This window comes from Dasypus novemcinctus, chromosome 15 (assembly GCF_030445035.2).
Source record: "Dasypus novemcinctus isolate mDasNov1 chromosome 15, mDasNov1.1.hap2, whole genome shotgun sequence".
Classification (NCBI taxonomy): Eukaryota; Metazoa; Chordata; class Mammalia; order Cingulata; family Dasypodidae; genus Dasypus; species Dasypus novemcinctus.
Window position 1 is genome coordinate 96,296,449 of NC_080687.1, and position 11,121 is coordinate 96,307,569.

General features: G+C 42.7%; 1 protein-coding gene and 1 long non-coding RNA gene across 7 annotated transcripts in view; one reads left to right on the forward strand and one right to left on the reverse strand.

The window, feature by feature from the left end:
* LOC101446776 (S-formylglutathione hydrolase) overlaps positions 1 to 8,197 on the reverse strand; it is a 43,523-nt gene extending 35,326 nt beyond the window's left edge. For 3 of the 6 annotated variants that reach the window (XM_004472865.4, XM_004472864.4, XM_058276694.2), the window contains exons 1-2: positions 8,096 to 8,194; positions 5,311 to 5,358 (exon numbers count right to left, since the gene is read on the reverse strand). The gene's annotated coding sequence lies outside the window, so the exon portion shown is untranslated. Of the gene's footprint in view, positions 1 to 5,310; positions 5,359 to 8,095 lie in introns of all 6 variants that reach the window. The other 3 variants (XM_058276697.2, XM_004472863.4, XM_071208286.1) reach the window with 3 other exon arrangements.
* A 265-nt stretch (positions 8,198 to 8,462) lies between these two features.
* On the forward strand, positions 8,463 to 10,374 carry LOC131273467 (uncharacterized). Its single transcript, XR_009180705.2, has 2 exons — positions 8,463 to 9,343; positions 9,666 to 10,374. It is a non-coding gene; the product is annotated as an uncharacterized lncRNA (long non-coding RNA).
* Positions 10,375 to 11,121: the final 747 nt, after the last annotated feature.

An 11,121-nucleotide genomic window follows, 5' to 3' on the forward strand; every position in this document is an offset into this window, starting at 1 on the left:
TTCCCTGGGCCCCCCAAACTTCCATGAACTCCCTTACAAAAGCAGCCTTTTCAGTTTCCAACAATCGAGATCATGCCACCAAGATGGAGAAGGTAAGGAGTGGCAGGCACAGGCTCTGGCCAGGCTCACCTTTTAGCAGCTGCCATTAAAGGCACCATCACCTGAGGGCTAACTGAATCCAGAGTCCATGTCAGCAGGAACCTGGCCCCAAGCTGCCTCTCCACCCAGACCTCCAGGGCTTGCCCCAGGGGAAGACAGAAGGGGCCTGAAGTCACTGTGAACCATCAACGAGGTGGTGCCTCGGATGACCCTTGATGTGGCAGCTATGAGTCTTAATTTCTTAACACAGGAGCCACTTACTTGGTCCTGAACTACCGCTGCAGTTTACTCTAGCCTCAGCTGTGCCTAATAAGGCGAGTGAATGGGGAATCAAGACCTAGGCCCTTTACTAAATCTCTCCGCTGTAGAAGAGGAAACCTCCACAAAAGCCATCAATTAAGATGAAAAAGTTCCTGGAGAATGGCTTCTGTCAGGTATTTCCCTATGCTAAAGTAAGTGTGCAAAATTCCCTCTTACCTTCTAATCTGCACTTACTTTGTCAGGCTGCTCATGCCTAGGAACTCATAAATCAGATTTGGGGTTCACTGTCACAAATTGGATAATGGTAAAAAGTAACCAAAAAATGAGTCTTTAACTGTCAATACTATCTTACAATTGGATTTGATGTATAAAAGAAATCATATGGAATTAGTTCAACTTCTGGAAAGACAGAAAAACTTAGCAATGCTAATGTTACTAATAAAAGTTTCAGTTGCTTAGTTAATAAACAAAAGTGGCCAATTTATTCTAAAGTGAAAACTTATCAGACTATATATAATGATCTTAACTGTAATTAAGAGTTAATATTATATAAATGCCTTTAAAATGATGGAAATTTTAAGTTTGTGTTGAGATATAGATCTGTCCTAAAGTGAAATGACTAGTTTTCACAGAATAGAATGAGGAACGTAAGACAAGATTTAAATGGATAAAGTAGTATAATAAGCTTATTTAAAAGTGAAGTAACTTAGCATTATAGGAAATTTGCAAAAGCATTTTCTAACCTGAAGTATTTAAATGGCTAATTCCAGAAAGCCATTATTAATTAGAAACATAATCTGATTGATATTAATAACAAAAAGTAACTTCTTAACAGGGAAACGTATCAGAAGCCACCACAATCTGCATTTTAAGTGGTGTTAGGGGGAAGATAACCTTGATTCCATTGGGAATCATAGGTTTTCATAAAATAGTGGAGAAAATTTTCACTGTACTGCTAAAATACTTTTTAATTAACATAATCATGGTAAAGGCATAAAAGTGAAAAGTATTAAAATAGTTAAGTTCATTTGATATGTTATACATTGCCCTGGAAGTGTTTAGAAAGTATATAAAAATGAAGAGAGACAGATTTCAGTATTGTCAAATTCTCTTGTACATTCAAACCAGGCCCCAGTACACTGCATGGTGCCTCTCCATTTGACTTGTTGGCTAGGTTGGCTACTACAACCCTGTATTAGTCAGCCAAAGGGGTGCTGATGCAAAATACCAGAAATCTGCTAGGTGTTATAAAGGGTATTTATTTGGGGTAGGAGCTTACAGTTACCAGCTATAAAGCAAAAGTTACTTCCCTCACCAAAGTCTATTTGGAGCAGAATAGATGCCTGCATCTGTGAGGGTTCAGGCTTCCTGGGTTCCTACATTCCTGGGGCTTGCTTTTCTCTGGGTTCAAGGTTCCTTCCCTCCTGGTGCTGGTTTCTCTTTCCTCTGCCGGCTTACTTGCCGGGGCTCCAGCTTAAGTCTTCAGCATCAAACTCCAATATCAAAAACCCTTGCATCAAAAGCTCCCACTCTGCCCTTTGCCATGCCTTTTATCTGTGAGTCTCTACCCACCAAGGGGTGGGGAATCAAATCCCTAATCATAACTCAGTCACGCCCAAGTACAGATCAGATTACAAGCATGATTCAATATTTCTTTTTAGAATTCATCAATTATATCAAACTGCTACATTCCACCCTCTGAATTCCAAAAGTCATTACAATATTCAAAAAAGCCTTAAATCAGTTACAATGCTAGTACTAAATCATAATCAATTTAAAGAAATACAGTTTGTCTTAGGGCAAAGCCCCGTCTGCTATAGACCTCTGAAACTTACAAAACAATTTATCTCCTTCCAATACACAAATGGATAGAAAAAGGATAAATATTTTCATTACAATAAGGAGAAATTGGGAGGGAAACATGAGTTACAGTTTCTCTGCAGTTCAGTAGACCTGTAGGGCATCCTCTATTCGATTTCAAAGTCTGAGAATCATTCTTAAGATGATGGTTTCTTCTCTTTGGGGCCTTATGGGAATCTACTGTTTCCAGAGTCTTGCCCAACTGCCATTTTCTTGGTTCCACCCTCATCAAGCATTTGGGTGTCAACCAAGTTCCACACCTCTCCCTTCCAGAGTGTTGGGATGATTGCCACACCTCACCCAATCTTTGGATTAGAGTCTTAATCCTGCTAGCAACTGATGTGAAGACAACATTCCCCCTAACCTTTGGCATATAGGCTCAACCCTCTCGGAGCAATGAGTTGACCACCTGGCCTTCCCTAACTGTTGGGGGACAAGTCCACCCCTCTCAGACCTGAGGCGGTTGACCTTAACCCCTCTAATCCTTGGGGAATATGCTCCACCCTCTCTGTACCCTGGGGCATCAAAATTCTCCCAGAACATCAGGTGAGAACATCCACCCTCTTGAACTGCTGGGGCAAACTCACCCTCTCTGTACATATAGGTGGGGTTCCTCTCTTGGCCCAAGGTGATGTCCTAATTCCAGATATCAGCTTCCATGGTTTTCCTCTTAAAGCTGCTTCTCCTTCAATCTCTCCTTTCCATATCCCTTTTATTCCAGGCTCACAGTGGTTTTGTTCATAAAGCTCTTGCAAAAAGTCTGTTGCTTTAGCATGCAGGAAAAAGGGGTCCAAGCCATCAGACAGTAAGACTTTCCACAAGTCTTTCTGACATAACTCCATCTTCCATCCTGATTTACAAGTTCCAAGTTCAGTTAAGTCCCCCAGTGGGGCACTTTCATCTAGGAGCCTGATTTCCAGAGGCTTGGAATTTTCAGAATCAGTTTCTGTTTTCTTTGTGCCCAACAATTCAGTTCTCAGCTTATCTCACTTGTTTAGCATTTTGCTATAAGCTGCAAGGAGAAGTCAAGCTGCATTCTCCAAGTTTACTTTGAAAATTTCTTCAGCTCAATGCCCAGGCTTGCCATTTTCAAATTCTGCCTTCCATAAAGCACCAGGAGTTAATCTTGCTAAGTTCTCTGCAACTTTAAAACACGGATCACCTTTCCTCCAGTTTCCAATAATAGTTTCATTATTTACTTCTAAGGCATCATAAAAAGTCTCTTTAGCATCCATACTGCTGTCAACAGTTTCTTCAAAGCACTGTAGGTCTTTTCTTCCAAGCATCTCACAATTCCTCAAAAAAAATACCCCTTACCCATTTACAAAACCATTCCAGCATTTCAGTAATTGCAAAAGCACTTCCCCACTCCTAGGTATCAAATTCTGTATTAGTCAGCCAAAGGGATGCTGATGCAAAATACCAGAAATCTGCTGGGTGTTATAAAGGGTGTTATATTTGGGGTAGGAGCTTACAGATACCAGGCCATAAAGCATAAGTTACTTCCCTCATCGAAGTCTATTTGGAACAAGATGGCTGCCTGCATCTGTGAGGGTTCAAGCTTCCTGGGTTCCTACATTCCTGGGCTTGCTTTTCTCTGGGTTCAAGGTTCCTTTCCTCCTGGTGCTGGCTTCTCTTTCCTCTGCGGGTTTACTTGCCAGGGCTCCAGCTTAAATCTTCAGCATCAAACTCCAACATAAAAACTCTAATATCAGAAACCCTCACATCAAAAGCTCCCACTCTCCCCTTTGCCATGTGAGTCCCCACCCAACAAGGGGTGGGGAATCAAAGTCCTAATCATAACTCAGTCAAGCCCAGGTACAGATCAGATTACAAGCATAATCCAATATTTCTTTTTGGAATTCATAAATTATATCAAACTGCTACAAACCCCTAAAACAATAAACATACTGACCACATCTAGACAGCCTCCTGAAGTGGATGGAGAGTAGGCTGCAGTTTTGGACTCCTGCAGCACCCAGCAATGGCTCAATATGGCCAGATTTACAACGGGCATTAACTACAGACTGGCTCTGTTTCACAGTAAAGGGTGCTATGCACCAGGCTGGTGAAACACTGGGGTTTCCCTCCAAGAGCCAAAAGTGCTGCAGCTTGCTGGCTGTGTGAAGGACTTACCAGGTGGAGCAATAATTACCAAAGAAATGTGAGAAGATCTTAAACAATTGGCATTATAGCCTGTTACCCTGGAGAGCCATATATAGTACTGCAAACCTAGAGCTTAGATCCATTAACTGCAGCTCAAAGAGGAACTTATGCATTGATTAGTATTAAGTACTATATCTATGTACCTGATGAATATGATAATATCACTTCTATTCTAGATCATATGCAGTATACTGAATATTGTAAAAGTCCTGGAAAATTTAATTCATTTTCTATGTAGTTAATGAATGTGCCTTTTAGATAAAGAAAATAGCTCTTTTAAGTACTATCTTCATTTTGCTTAGCATACGCTTGTCTTGTTGTTGCCTATAATCTCTAGGGCAGTGCCTCTCTTCCTACCTCTCCTAGCTGTCCTAGGCATGACCACCAAAGTGGGAAGTGGGGTTGACAGTTTATACCAAACCCAGCAGGTCTACCACAATCTCTCCCTAGAGTTAACCAGCAGCATAAAAGAACTCAAGGAAGAATGGTGTTTCACATCAACTTTGGGAAGATGCAGCCTCTGACGGCACCTGGCCTTTGTTAATCATTCTATACTTTGCTAATCAGCTACTTTAATAAACAACAGCTAGTCTATTTCCCTGCTTTTTGAATGTTCTTTAATTGAATCCAAAGCCAAGTATTTTTCATTTAGCCAAAGGAAACAAGGTTATATTTTCTTAAATTGGTAGAATGTCTTAAAAAAAAAAAACAACCCACTTATTTTATAAATAACCTTCAATTACAAATCAAAAAAAGAATTATGCTTAATTTAAAAAAATAGGACTAAGCTAGAAACTAGTTATGAAATACTAGTAAAGATTTTATTTCAATAAAAATTTTCCTATGTGAAAAATAACAAATGTTTTAAACCAAGTTATTACACTTTTCATTCAATTTCAGATAACATATAAACCTTAAATGTACCTGTCCAATTGCTACTTGCTTTTTCGTCTGCAAAAAGGGTAGAGAATCCTGAAAAAGAAACCAGATGGTTTATAAATGGAATGTATTTTTTCATAACAAAGGATATACTGACATGTACTGTACATGTATGCATTCTCAACAGAGACATTTTCTTTTACTGGTGGGTGACTGTCTACACTAGATTTGACAGCACGGAAAAGTTCAGTTGATGAAACAGCACCATCATTTCACTTGCCCTTAGTCTAATTACCTTAATACTTAACTTTGCCACAAAGTTCTTGGTCAAAAACCTTTGCTAAGATTTCTACGAAGTTCCTTCCTCCCTCCCTCCCTTTCTTTCTTTCTCCTAATAAATTTTAAAAGTTACTTCAAAGTATGAAATGTGGCCTATATATGGAAACTTTCATAGCACAGGTTAAGTGCCATCTGTCTGACAGAGATGTTTCAATTAGCTGCTGGAACAAATACAAAAAAACAAAAAAAAAATAACAAAAAAAAGAATCCCTCCAGAAAACCCAGAACAAAAAACCAAAGTCCACAGTGCCAGCGGGAGTTACACAATTTTCCTAAATTTAGTTTATTAATGTTCTTTGGAGAAGAAAGTTTCTCTCAGTGCATGATACATGCCAAGCCAGTCAGGCAAATCCCATTAAAGAAAGTTGTCTTCATTCACAAAGCATTCAGTACCCAAAAGTTCAAGTTGTCAAATCTTACTCTTCTTCCCTTTACTTATTCAAGTTAAAGTCACCCAGTTACAGAAATCTGTGTTGTATTTTACCCATCTTTCTTTCTTCCCATTAGTCTCAAAATTGTTCTATGTATGTGTTTTTGTTCCCTTTCACAGATTCCTTGGACATTGGTCCATTTCTTCATTTTCCCCCACTTCAACCGGCTCTTAACAACCTACAGAGGTCTTCCCAAAACTAGTGGATTGCAGCTGAACATCTCAAACTGCTGACCATCACTACATTCCCAGGGAAAATACATAATCTTGGTTCTTCCCCTGTCTTTCTCCTTCCGTCTCCCTTTCCTTTTCTCTCCAGTCTGCTCTCCCAATACCCCATTCCTTAAGTTTCAACTACATTTTCTGGGTGGAAGAACCTAAATCTTTTGGACCCAATCTTTCTCAAACAGTATTTCCAGAATTAAAATTTCTTGCTGGACTCTTCTGACAAGGTATGTCACCAATACTCAATACATCTAAAATTAATCTTGTATCTCCCACCTTCAAACCAATATCTTTCCTACTTCTTTGCCTCCCTTTTTACTCATACCTATCTTGCCCAATCTACATATGAAATGTCTCAAATTGACCCCTTTCTGTGATTTCCCACTGTCACAATCTAATTAAATACAGAAATTAAAACCTAAGTCTCCTACTTTCTTTCCTTCTACTACGTCCCACTATAAGTAATGCTGCATAGAAGCCAGAGCTTTCTGATTAACTTTCTGCTCAACAGATCCTATAAACACAACTCATCTTCAGGCCTAACATGGATTTGCTATTCATTTATTTACTTATTTTTAGGAAGTACTGAGGATTGAACCCATGGGAACTGGTACATGGGAAGCACGTCCTCAACCACTTGAGCTACATCTGCTCCCCCATAAACAACATTAGAGTAGCTAGTGCACATTAATTAGCAGCTGAGAAATGCATGACCACCTCCTCCTACAAGTTTAAAGAGTTAATCCTGTTCAAGGTCAGGCTAGTAGCTGTGAACCAATAAATCACTGGAAATGAAGACAAATGTAATTAATTATATAATTTTCTTCCAAGTTGCCGATGAATAAAACTCCATATATCCTTGGCCTCATTTTACTAGCGTCTAAGTATAGTAGCATAGTATTCTTTCATTCATAAACATTCACCCAGCTTGCCCACATAGGAATTTCTATTTTATTGAGAAAAAAATAAACGTAGCATCCAGGAATTCTAAACACTCTCATTTGGCTCTCAAAACTGCCTCACCACTACTTTTTGGCCTCACTTTCCGTTATCTATTTTTATTTCAATTTAATTATGTATAATTAAAGAGAGCCCGGATGTTTCTACTGGATGGCTTTACTCAGTACCTTGGAGTAAGGACTGAGAGCGGACTCGCGAGAGGCCCTCCAGGTTCAAATGCTTTCATTCACCCTTTACTACTTGGTGTCTTTGAATTTCTCTGCAGCTGCCCCTCCCCGTCTGTAACACGGAATCTTAATACCATCTTTGCCACAGGGGACCCAGGTTGCTAATGCACGTGGAGCCTGGAAGCAGCCTGCTGCTATGCGCACACAAGCGTTTTGAGTTGGGATTCCCGCGGCAGGGAGGCCCTCAAGGCCGCCCCATTAGAAACGACCTCAGGACTCCCAGGGCCCCGAGGGCCTTTGCTCCACGGGCAGAAGCCCCACCAGAGACGAGGTCCTCGCTGGGAACCTAAGCCCTGGGGCCTCGGCTTCCGCACGCACGGGGCTACGATCTACTCCACGCGGCGGTGTCTGCTGCAAAGTGCGTAAAGTCTTGGGAAAATGGAGGACGGTCGGTCAAGCGGCGGACGCTCGGGCCAACGGGAAGGCCCCGGGCTGCACCTTCCTGAAGGCTCGCTGGAAGCAAAGGGACTGTGGACGAACGCCACCCCGGAACTGGCCCAGGCCTGTGCGCCGCCCTGCCTTCCAGGCTTCTGCGCCCGAGAAACTCGCGGGGGTGTCCGCCTTGACCAGGCCTCGCCGCGTCCCCGGCGCAGCCTGAGGACGCAGACAAGCCGAGGACGGCCAGTCTTCTGCCCCAATCCGAGCTTACCTCAGAGCGCGGCGGCAAGGAAGACGCGGTGTGAGGAAAAAGATGACGCCCCGCTACGCCTGCCGCGGCCACCCACCATGGGCCCCGCCCACTCCCGGCCCCATCGCCTCGGCCCTGCCCACAGGGCCCGCCCACTCCCGGCCCCTTCGTCTCGGCCCCGCCCACAGGGCCCGCCCACTCCCGGCCCCGTCGTCTCGGCCCCGCCCACAAGACCCGCCCACTCCCCGGCTTCCTCTCCTCCGCCCGGTCGCTCAGGCCCACCCTCCCTTAGTCTCTCCTCCTTCGGCCCTCTCCGTCAGCTCCTCCCCCCTTGGGTCCGCCCACCGCACGCCCCGCCCCCAGGGTCCGCCCCTGCTGGCCGACCTCGTTGGCCTTCCCCCTCCCTTGCTTCGCTCTTCCCGGCAGCCCGCGCGTGTCTCCGCTTACGTTTTTCTCCTGCGGGCGCGCGAGTTTTCTCCCGTGCGGCTCCCTCAGGGTCGGCCCAGAAGGCGTTTGGAGTAAGGCTCCGCTCTACTGTTGAAGCTTGGCCTAAGCGATCTTAAACTTTAGGTCTGACCTCACTAACTCGAGGAAAGGGTCTCCGTGTGACTGCAGTTTTTGAGAAACCCGGGCATAATTTCCCGTCTTTCAGCCCCCTCACGCCTCTGCAGTTCACCTCCTTGATAATGGACTTAGCCAGGATCACGTTTGGAGCCTCCAGGGCCGGGCACGTAGTAGGAGCTCTGTAAGTGTCCTGCTCTCTCCCCTCTTCCTCCGGAAACGTTAGCTGAACTCTGGTTTCTGGTTGATGATTTACAGCAGATCTTCTCCTGATTTCATTCTTCTCTGATTTAACCAAACTGATCGTGAGTGGACCTTGCCTGTTGAGAACGTTAAACCTGATTATTAAAGGACCCCTTGGCTTAGAAGGATCCCTCGCCTGGCTTAATTCTCTGTGGTTCAATCTTCAGAGTCTTAATACGTTTTGAATAAGAGACCCCTCGTTTTTGTAAGCTATGTCGCTGGTCCTGCGCAAATGATTGAGAGGTGAAATAACCTCACTGGGACGTTATATATCTGAATGAGCTCTCACAGATGATCTCCCAGAATCTGCTGGGTGGCCCAGGCAAGGATGGCTAATTTTGCCCTAATGGCCTGTGGACTGAATTGACCTGTGGAATGAACCTCTGGACCCGTGGATCAACTGGGACTCAGACTGAAAGATAAAGTTTAATGGAAATAATGTGTTTATTCTGATAAAGTATTAAGGTGAACAATTCTATTTCTTTTCTACTGTTTTTAGATATTACTCACTGAAATGGAAAATTTCCTTTAAGGATTTCATACTTAAGAAAGAATAAAAGAATACCCAACGTTGCAAGTTATTTAGAACTGATAAATATTTGAACAAAGTGAAAGAGTGTTTATATAATAAGTTGATTGCTATGGGGTGTGGACTAGGCAAAGATCTGTGAGCAAGAAGTCTTACTAAATGTTTATTGGTAATACAGTGTCTTAGTTTCCTGGGGCTGCTGTAACAAACTGTCACACAAACCGTTTGGCTTAAAACAACAAATTTGTTTTCCCACAGTTCTGGAAGTCAGAAGTCCAAAATCCAGGAATCAACACACGTACTTTCTCAGAAACCTGTAGGGGAAAAATCCTTCCTTGCCTCTTCTAGTTTCTGGTGTTTGCTAACAATTCTTGGTGTTCCTTGGTTTGCAGATACATCACTATAATCTCAGCCTCTCTTGTCACATGGTCTTCTCTCTTGTGTTTGTCTCTGTGGACATATTTCCCTCTTATTAAAGGGCCTCCAGTCATATTGGATTGGGGACCACTCCAATCCAGTGTGATATCATCTTAACCAGTTACATCTTTGTTGAGGATTGAACATGTACCCCACAAGGGGCATGTTCAGCTCCCAACCCCTGGTCCTGTAGGTATGAACCCATTTGTAAAAAGGGCCTTTGAAGGGGTTATTCATTAAAGTGTTTCCGAACTGATTGAGGTAGTTCTTCATCCAATATGGCTGATGTCCTTATAAGCAAAGAAAATTGAGCAAAGAAGCAGAAGCCGTGGTGAGCAGCAAGAAGCTGGAAGTCAACAGAACCTCGAAGAGAAAGGAGAAGACACCACCACAGGCATTGCCATGTTAAAGAAAAGCCAGGAACCGAGGATCTCTGACAGCCAGCCCCAGAATGTTGCAGTCTTTGGGGAAAAACTTTGCCTTGCTGTCACCTGGATTTTGGACTTCTCCTAGCCTCAAAACCATGAGCCAATAAATTTCCATTGTTGAAGCCACCTATTGTGTTTATTTTAGCAGCCAGGAAACTAAAACAATCTTTAAAGGCTAGTTGCAAGTAGGGTCACATTCACAAGACTGGCATTTAGGACTGAAATATATCTTTGGAGACACAATTCAATCTGTGACATAGTGAGACAATCAGAACTAAAAGTCCTTTTACCCATCATAAATAAATTCATAATAGATTCAGGAAATTTGTTTCTACTTTTAAATAGTAGAGATTTATATTGTTATTTGGGAATAGAAATGAAGTAAGCTGAAATCAGAAATTAAAGTTGGCACTTCTAACAGAGAGACTAGTAGTAAAAAATGAGTAAATATTAACCATCAAAGGAAATAGTCCAAAAGATAAAAGTGCTGCTAAAAAGATTTAGGGACTCTTAGTATAAACTCAGATAAGTGGGATGAAAACTTAGTGAGGCAATAAAGGAATGTAGTAAAAGTAAGTCATATTATAGCCTGTGTGACCAGAGAGGATTTTTAGAGAGCCTAGAAAAGGCGCTGTGTATGGCTAGTGATATAATCTACTGGACATCAGCATTGTGCTACTTGAGAAATGTTCTTATGGCTTCTTTGTAGCCCAGCTGAGGGTTACTCAACCTGGGCAGTATTGACATTTGGGACCAGAAAATTCTTTGTTGTAGGGGATTCTACTGTGCCTTGTGGGATGTTTAGCAGCATCACTGGCCTGCTACATGCCAGTAACAACCCCCTTGCAGGTCATGACAACCAAAAATGT